Source organism: Rhyacophila brunnea, unplaced genomic scaffold (assembly GCF_057557595.1).
Source record: "Rhyacophila brunnea isolate RB1 unplaced genomic scaffold, BYU_Rbru_1.0 scaffold_20, whole genome shotgun sequence".
Lineage (NCBI taxonomy): Eukaryota > Metazoa > Arthropoda > Insecta > Trichoptera > Rhyacophilidae > Rhyacophila > Rhyacophila brunnea.
In genome coordinates this window covers 29958765-29969441 of record NW_028232860.1, presented here as the reverse complement: position 1 = coordinate 29969441, position 10677 = coordinate 29958765, and positions in this window count along the sequence as shown.

The window sequence follows — 10677 nt, the reverse complement described above, 5'->3', positions numbered from 1 at the left end:
GAAAGAATCTATGAGAACGTAACCGACCATCATTAAATTATTACATAAATTATAGAAATATATTATGTTAATTCTTTTACCATTTCGATCCATAAAATGTTTCCATAAAATGAAGGATCTATTAACAGATTTTTGTTGTTTTTACGAGAAATTGATGTTAATCACCAGCTCTACCAATTATTAGGTCCACAAAAACATTGAATAACAACATGTAAATTTGCCAGATCCATGATTCTAATCCGGCACCCATGACAATATAAGCTCACTTGGTAGCTTTTCGGGCATCGTGGGCGTTTTTATTAAGGTACCTACGTTATAAACTGTGCACTAGCAATATCCTCGAAAATTTTGTCGTATGTACATAATATATAATAAAATGACATATTGAGTTAGTACCAAAATGTTCCTTATTTCAAACGTTACCGTCTGGAAACCTTCTTAATAAATAAACAGTCTTTATTTTAAAGTCATCCTTTTTACGATTACATAATAAACTCACACGATTGACCATTATTTCAAACTTTTTAACAACTTCAAAGTCAAACCACTCAAAACTAGTATTCTCCAGTTAGTGTGTTCTGCCAGAACAGAGACGATATAAAACAAGTACAATCAAATACTTAGTGACAACAAAATAATATTATATATTCTTATAATTATACACTAACGATACAACCTTTATTAATGCTTGATAGTTTCCACGCCCATCTCTAGTTAAACCGTTCTCCGTCCGGGCCCGGTTAATTAAACATCCCGGTAAAAAGGGTTCGGTCCTTTACTCGATAATGGGGGGGACATTTGAAACGAAACTGCCGAACTCCATTCCGTTAACCGGGGAAAATATTGTCTTAGACTTTTAAGGGTCAGTTAGAAATTCTCCTGTTATTATTTAAGACGCGTAATAATAATCCCAAAGACCGGTCATCAGTCTTTCCATGAAACTAAAGTTTTTGGACTGAATTTAATATCAGCTACTCATTACTCGAACAGGCCTCATTTACATAATTTTGAATTCTAGTGGATTTTAGTTTTGTACTATTCCATTTGAGTCGTTTTTTTTGCGACCCGGGTTTCGCCTGATATTATAGATATATTTCATTAGTTAACACTATATTAATTGATCGTCTCCGAGGCGCTTTAGGCGCTGGCCTTTCATTCGAGAGTTCCGGGTTCGATCCCCGGAAAGGTCACAATATATTTATGTTATTTTTTCAAAACCTGGGTCTTTGTGACTGTCTCACTTATATTACTAAATACAATACTGATTCACTACACCACTCTCATTGGGCCTCTTGGCCTGTTGTTTTTTTTCTTTATTTGGAAGCAATTGAGCTCTTCTCTGAATGGAAGGCTATTCTGCTTTACAATGGTTTACAAAAGTATACATACATTTTTTTAACTACAGGCATAAATAGTTACATTATTAATAATACAGAATTACATTTTTGTTACACTATACACTAGACATTTACGTTACATTTTTGAAGAAATTCATGTACAATTTTCATAACTGAAATATTTGGTTTTGCCAGGAACGAATTAATCGTTAAAGGAGGGTATAACCTGCATTTTCCCAACTTATTCAATAACACTTCTCTATCCTGGTCATAGGCATCACATTGCCAGACAATGTGGTTAAGATCTTGAGTGGGATGTCCACACTGAGCCGGCTCGCACATCACAATTCGCCTTGTGTGCCTAACGGCCATAAATCAAAAGTTCTAAGACTTTCGACGAATGTTGCATCGTACATCATCGCACATCTGCCTAGCGGCAAACGTCAAACACGAAAAAAGAGAAGTCTCTCGTCTGCCATTTTTATTGTGTTGATTGTATGAACAAACGTCAAACGCGGCGGCGTGAGCGAGCAATGACATTGTAGACAGCGAGCAATGACATTGTAGACAGAGACAAAGACAGAAATGACCGATGGCCGCCAGCTGTGCGCTTGCGCGGAGTCGTCTTTTTTTAGATACGACATGCAGGCTGTAACAAATTCGACATGTTGCATCAGCGGATCGTCTCGCGTCGCAGTTGCAACGGCCAATGTGCGAAGGTCCATTTAATAACGTTTGTTTCTTGGTTTACGATGACGTCACATCGACGAATTCGTCGTAAGACGCATGCGGCGAGTTCTGATGTGCGAGCCCTCTGAGGGCTATCTAGATTTGGCTATCTAGATGTACAATGATTCGTTGAGACTGTAATGCCCTGTCCTGCTTCTAGCTATTGTCACTATTACATCTCGCTTTATTTTACAATGTTTACTAAACCAAGGTTTAGGAGATCTACTATAAAACTTGGCCTGTTGTAGTGTTCTAAAGAATATATATATACATATATATTATATATAAACTAGAGGCATTGTAAATATTTCGCTAAAGGAGGTTGCAGAGGTCGCCAATGAACTTCTATTTGGAACAAAGTCTCCTTAGTTAGTATGCGTTTGTCTCTCAAATTATTAGATTGTGTAGCACGCAGGTAGTATGTAGTCAGTTCGAAAACAGGTCGAAATACAACTGAAATCAAGAATACCGCGTGATTTTTTCAATCTCATCTGATTGCCGAGAAGAGGGGAACCAATCTCTATATTGAAGGCTGCCTGATGGCCAAATCATTCGAGTCACGATCTTCAGTCATAAAGTCCTGACTAAAAATAAACTAAAGTTATTTTTAGTTAGTGTAACAGTTAATATTGGTAACGTGACAAGGATATCTTCTAGCTTTAGACGCTGAGGATATTATAAAATCCTGATGTCTAGTTTTCTGTAATTGGTCGTGAATCATTAATGTTCTGCACGTATTTCCCATTGCACGGGTACACTTTCCACTCGCTTATAATAGTTGGAATAGAAAACATGCATACATATTCATAATTAAAATCATCCCTTAGCGGTAGCCATTTGAATACAAAGGGTTGTTTGACAGGTTTTACAGGGATGGGTATTTGTTATTACAAAACGTACCGCCCGCTGAGAATGTGTAACAATAAAACTTCACGGTTGAATTGAAGGGATTGAAAGTCAAATAGGATAATTTGTAAATATTATTTAACATATATTTATTTGACTCATAAAAAATGATATGGTAATGTTTATTTCAGTAGTTTTATTGTATACAATAATATTATAATATTTCGATACCTACAGTTTTTCATTCGCTCATGGCACACCGATTAGAAGGTTTAATACAGTAAATCCACTAGTGTGCAGAGCATGCGTACTGAGTGTCCATATTATCGAGTCTTCAATTTACATTATTATCATCAGTTGTATCTGATAATGATAATAATTCTTAATTTAAAAAATAATCAAAAAAGGCGAATTTACAAAAGAAAACAAGAGATGTAAGTTACTCTGGTCAAAAAATATCATTTACCGACTGTCCGAATTTATCATTATCTGAAGCACCTACTTTCATGCCTATTATTATAGATACTTGAGATTTTGATGTATCATAATATAAGTAATCATGTTCGCACATACAAAATCGTCTTGACTGGGACATGTCATAAATCAAGAGGCCGGTGATGTTGCAACTCTCTTTCACGCACATAGGCATGATCATGAAGGGGTAGCAACGTCACACGTGGCGAGCCGAAACTTTGTGAAGAAGCAATATCTGCGCCTGGGATGATGCAATATTTTTTTTCTACCTGCGGCCCATTCCGAGTGAAATATTATGTTACACACGATAAGCAGTTGTTTTTTCTGCGAAAAATATCCCACCAAAGTACATTAAGTTTCATGTGTTTTGTGAATGAAAATTAAATCACATCGACCAATTTGACGTGTTGCAGTTGAGAAGAGTTTGCATGTGCGATACGGCGTATAAAAAACGGTCAAATATAGCAGGATATTATTACCCTTTCGCTAGTCTCATTTTTTACTCCATCCTTGCTTTTTCCTCCACCATCCGCCACGTCTCCACACCCGTTATGCAGACGTAAACCAAGGCGTAACGAACGTTAGGCGCTCTTCAAATTTGTGCAGAAAGTGTCCCAGAAGCAACTTTCCAAGACCTTGGCTGGCGTGCACTAGAGTGTGCGTGATCCCTACTTCGATACAATGTATTACGGTCAATTTTCGATGAGAAAAGACCTTCTCGCTCGCCGTAAAATGCCGCAAACTTTTTAAAAGCCGAGAAATTTCCCCTCGTAGATACCAAGTCGCAATGGCCGACCGGTCCAACTTGAGGAGCTCTTCCCTTTCAACCGACATATGGGGACACTCCTAGAGGATGTGATCGGCATCCTGCAATTCGCCATATAAGCAAGTCGGAGATGCTATTTGGCCAAGCTGGCATAGCTTGGAGGCAAAATCACCGTGTCCGGTTAAGAACTGAGAAGTCCAATGGTCTGGAGTCAATCTGGTTATCTCCATGCGCCATTTTATATTAGAAAAAAACAAATGCGTTTGTTTGGCCTTGGAAGAAGTGGTCCATCGCCCCTGCCAAGCACGCAGCGTTTACTCCATACTGGGACATCTACCCACGAATATAATTACTAGTAATGCGGTCGTACTACTGCAACCCTGATTATGTAGCCACATCGATTCTTAAACCACAAAAGTCCATGCCATTGTGCTTTGGTTAGGTGTCACGTCTCACAGTTACATAATACGGCAGGTAGGTATTTATATTAAGAGATCCTCATTAATAGCACTCAGCTCGAACAGGTGAAAAACTACATCTATCAGGGACAACAATAGTGTCTATAGATGGATGTATATTTGATGAAATTGTTCGCAGAGTAAAGCTAGGCTGGAGTGCTTTTGACCGCTTGAATAATGTCTTCAAAGGTGACCTTCCACTGTGCCTAAAGCGCAAAGTGTTCAACCAGTGTGTGCTTCCCGTGATCACATATGCGTGTGAAACATGGACCCTAAGAAAAAAAAGAGATCCAGAAACTTATAGTAGCACAACTTGGTATGGAGAGGTACATGCTGGGCATAACGCGAAAGGACAAAAAGAGGAATGAGTGGATAAGGAAGCAGACAAGGGTTTGCAATGTGGTAGAGTTCAGTAAAAGCCTCAAATTGAGATGTGCTGGACATATAGCTCTAAAAAGAGACAATCGTTGGACAAATTTAGGTACAAAACGTCCGCAAGGTAGACCTAGAGGCCGCTGGATCGATGAAATGATAAAGTTCTGCGGAATTACGTGGCAATGCAACGCAAAGGACCTACAGAAGTGGAAGCAGCTTGAAGAGGCCTTCATCCAGCAGTGGATAGATTCAGGCTGATGATGATGATGATGATGATTACTTAAAATAATGAAATGCGTAAATTTACCACAAAAGCCTGAGTAATTAATTGCATTCCTGTAACTAGATACCATTTTCCATAGAACGTATTACGCCTAACGGACAAGGCTGTAAACTAATTTGGCCGAAACATTCCACCCCACGTCATTTCAAAATGGACATGGCTGCATAGACTAGATCTCTTAACAAACTGACAGCTGAAATAACATCAAATTAATTGAGTCGCTTTGTTGTAAGAAATTTAATATGTTTGCTCCCTCGAAACACGATAACAATTAATTTGTTGAGACGTTGTCAAAATTATAAATTACAGATTTTGAGGTGCGATGACATTTTAACGATGCGGCCTCAAACAAACCATTGTTGCGTTGAGAAAATTAACGACAAATATGGGCCTCAAAATCAATTTTAGTTCAACAAGCACGTGTAAATGGTTAATACATGTTAATACTATCGACCGAAGGTACTTGATGGAATTTGAATTTAAATTCTAATGGATTAGCTGAGAATGATCAACTTAGCTTTCCTAATAGCCCATTGCTATATCATATTATAATAATATGATGGTTTACATGTGAGACTATAATAATATGGTGAAATGATATGGATTGACATACAATATTTGTATGTGGATGTACCGAATATATAAATATAATATATACGTGTGTATATTATGTAAGGTGGGTTTATTTGTGGGTTTGTTATACTTAAAAAAATATAATATATAAAGTTTATAATATATATAAAAAAGTAGGTATCATATAAAAATGAATATTAATAATTAACAATAATTGTTTAACTAATAACTTTTAAAGACTGATATCATAGATATATCTCATTAGCTAACTCCATTAATTTCCAATACGTTACCATTGTTCCCAGAATGGACGATTTTACACCTCTTAATTGTAGTATTTTTATTTTTTATAATTACTATTAGGTTTTGATTTATATACGCCTATACTGTAGGGGTTTTTTTTACAAACACTTCAACTGTTCATAATTTGTGATATATTTTTTTATTGAGTTAATAGGGATGTGATTAAGTTTTTACTTACGTTATTGTATTGATTTATCATATAAGTTAGAGTTAATTGTATTCGTTATCAGTATATATTTGCCTTTTGGTGAGTGTAGAATGTAGATAGTGCCTGAAGTTGCCGAAAGGCAAAACCCGTGTCGCAAAAACGACTCAAATGGTTACTAAACTTAAATCCATTTACTTAAAACGAGAGCATCAATATGACTAGCTTCTGATCACCATTAGACAATTCGGTTGGCAATTTTTGTCTGTTATTATTGATTGAATCATATAGCTAACGCTGAAAGGGTGGCATATTTTTTAAGCCACAAGTTGAAGATTATAGTATACTCGCTGCAGAAGCGAAGGGTGGATGTAAGCTGTTACGATCCGCCGTAAATAGTGCACATTAAATTTTGTTAATTATACGTAAGTATTTGTTTTTATTGAACTAGGACTACAATTTACAGATGGTGTTGGTATTATATCTATGAAATATCCAAAGTTGTGTATGATTTAATTGCATAATTTTATATTTTATAGATAGACAAGTATTTTTTTTACTAGTATCTATTATGGCTTGGTTTCGCAGGGTTTAATTGAATTTTAAAAACTAACCAACACCATCCATACTTTGTAGTCTTATTTCAAAGAAATCAAATAAGTATGACTGACAAAGTTTAGTGTGCACTATTTATTGCGGATCTCAACAGCCTACCTCCACTCTTCGCCATTGCTACGCTGCTGGTTTTATAGTAATTACTTTGTCAGATTTTATACATAACAACCCCTTTAAAGAGATTTCTGTTTTCACCCCCAAGTAATCTAGAATTCATTATAAAATATGCAATTGTATTCGTAACTAAGTGCAATATTCGTCATACATAACCAGCATCAAAAGCCACCTCATAAAAGAATTATAATATGCAAAGCTATGAAAAACAGCATTATTGTTAGTATGGCCACGGTCATAGTGGTGTATGCATGTAGTTTTACGACTGAATCGTGAATGTCGGTAATTGTATCACTAGCATGGGTAAGATATATGACTTCTTCGGTGAAATGCGTTGATCATGAGACTGTATAGAGCGAGTTCCAATTAACGAGAAAGCTTTACAAGTGCAGCGTAATGATTGTATTGATAGGAAATTAAAGAAATCCAAGTGTCTAGTGAATATCAATACGTTAAAAAAAAATTCAAGCGTCTGTTTATATTTCTAAGTGGTAATCTTATAATTTAATATCACATCTCTCTCTGCCTCATGATTTCGTGTAAGCGGCCACTTTCTTGTTTTTCCGGAGTTGGGCAGCCACGCTCAATGCAGGTAGTCTGGACTCTTAAAAGTAATTTACATACATCTTATTAAAGTTAATATTACATATATATAATTTCTGAGAAATAAATATCTCTTTGAAAAAACACGATATCTAGCAGGATTCGAGCCTGTGCACCCCGAAATTTGCACCCATAATATGGTCTGACCACTAAACTATACTTAGGTACATGTCGTATCTAATTGCGACGAAATTAACTAGCAGTTATTAGGTACTAATTCCCTCTTATTCAAAAATATTTATACATGTATTTTTCTAATGGTTACATATTATTTCTCTGATGTATTTTCAATAAAGAATACTTCATTATTAAATATTGTGAATATTCTTTGTAGAATAAAATACGCCAATATATTGATTGACAAAATCTACGTTATTTTTAATGTTCCACATAATATAAATGATATGTCTAATTAAAATTCAACCACAAAACGGCATACTCAGCACGACATGTGCCCCCAGGGATTCGCGCACTTGTGCTCTAACCACTTAGCTATACGTTTTCTATCTAATCATTAGGTATAGGAATATAATATATAAAAATATAAAAATATATGCTCGAAATAATAAAAAAAAATCCATTGTAAGAATATGTTAGATATTATAATAATTATGAATAATGATAATATAAATATTCTAGAATAGTTTAAAAACAATATAATAGTATCTTCAATACTAATTATTTGTAGGTACTCGTAGTGCAAAAAAAACTGTTTAAATTATCTATTTGCAACATATACCTACATTTTGAAAGACAATAGTAGTCTTTGGGTGAAACTATGCTCATGGTCTCTACACTAAGGATGGCTTTTACTCAATCCAAAGGAAAAACGAAAGATAAATGATTTCGGTTTCGGTTTCATCAAGGAACTGAATAAATTATTAACTATTATTATGTCGGTTTTTCGACAAGCATTCTCAAAACTCGAGTTCGTAATAACGATTACCAATTAATTTACGCAGAGCACACGGCACTTAAAGAAAATATTATTATTATCATCATATAAAACAATTCTAGCACTCTTTTGATAGCCGTTTAGATATCAATCAGTTTCTTTTATTTTTTGTTTGTTTTCATATTAAAAACTAGCATCTGTCGCGTAAATTCTAATAAATGTTTCTTTCACTTGACACAAATGTCATTGAAGATTATAAATGATAATACTAACGCCGTATTATCTATAGATTAGGAGGTACGTGATAATTTATATTATCTCGTTTTATCATAATATAAACAAAATTAATTTTATAACGGATGACTTTGAGAATTTCAGTGTGAAAGATATGAGATATTTTTTTCGCAATATACACTATCCGAATCATGTGAGGATTCAATAAAAACTCTATTTTTTGCTAATAAAAATCCTAGAACAATTTTTCTTTAAAAAATGCTAAGTTTCAACTGTTATTAACTAAAATATGCCATATAGGGTAAGCAAGAAATTATACCAGCTGGCAGAAAAACACTAGATTATATCAGTAGCTTAATGTCTAAACACTAGCACTCACTTTTCTCATTAGAAGAATAATTTATTTTTTCACAGCTAATAATAAGCCATAAGTTAACGATAAAATGTGCTATGTTACATTTTAGTTTATCGCGATAAATATCTAGCAAAATGTGTGATTCCCGAGTAACATTTGAGGTTTTTCTTGAGAAATTTTCAGCATTGTCAGATAATGCAAGTATCTAAAAAAATGTTAGATTTAAGCCTTTCGCTCACGTAGAAACTAAAATCCGACGAACTGGTTAGGCTGATGGAACTCATAAACTGGCCAATAACCAATGCTTCGCACACGGCGCTACTGAAACCCACTTGCAATAATAATCTCATAACCTCAAACTATCAAACCCATTGTCTTTCCTGCTTCATTCTAAGCTTTTCCGTAATATCTTTAGAGGATTATTCTGGCAGCCTGTAATTATACAGGCAAGAGTATTTCTCAACTTCTGCCACAATTTTTAAATTAAAAATTGGTTCACACATCTTTAACTTTTGACGTCTTGGCTTATTGTTGCTTATTCAGTTCGGTTCAGTGCTACCAATTTTGGTACGAAAATATGATTTTTCATCAAATCTACTGATATTGGCACCTCTGTTTTATGGGAGACTGGGAACTGAGAGACTAGGAGACTAGCATGTCGCATGATTCTAGAGATTCCAGTCTTGCCGTGAGCGAGCCGCCATTGAAATACATTATCTAGATACTAGCTGGAATTTTAGTTTCAGTCTTGTCCTTTTTGAGTATTTTCATGAGCGAAAGGCCTTAACGTCATACGCCAAAAGCGTATTTTGCAAGCCAAATTTATATTAATTAAAAATGATAAAAAGGCAAGAAGCATTGTTGGCAACGCCGTGCATATGAATTGTATTTATATACATACTTATCATTTTACTTCCGATCCTGTCATCTCGAAAATTGGGACATCTAAGAAAATTGAGTATCAATAAGCTTTTTTTTATTTCTTGTATTTTCTAAGTTTTAAAGTTTAACCTATCATGATTACATATTAAACTATATTAATATATGTACAGAAAAAAACAATAATATTTATTAAAATAGTTGTAAAATATGATAATGATTTTTTTCATATAATTTATATCGATATTGGTATTGAGATTTTTATATAAGTTATATCCAACACATTCGGCATAAAAAGTGCAAGGAGCCCTATACTAAATTAACAATATTATATAAAATGGATACTAACTATTGCAATGGTGATAATCGGAACAAGGTTACATAATCAATGTTTTGTAGTAAACTTATCTTATCATCGTTTGAAAATGAAAGTAAGTAATTAAAATTATATGTTTCTTTATCTCTCCTAAGAATAATAAAATAATACATAAACATGATTATAATAATTAAAATTCACTAAGACAGTAATAAAAAATATATATTTACAATTCAAATGTTACACATTTTCTTCTTATGATATTTAAATTAATTAAATTATTCACATTGATAAAATATTATTTGTTAATATAAAAACTAAATAAATCTAAGTAAACATTAATTATTTAAATCATCTCTCATTTTTCGGCCATAATT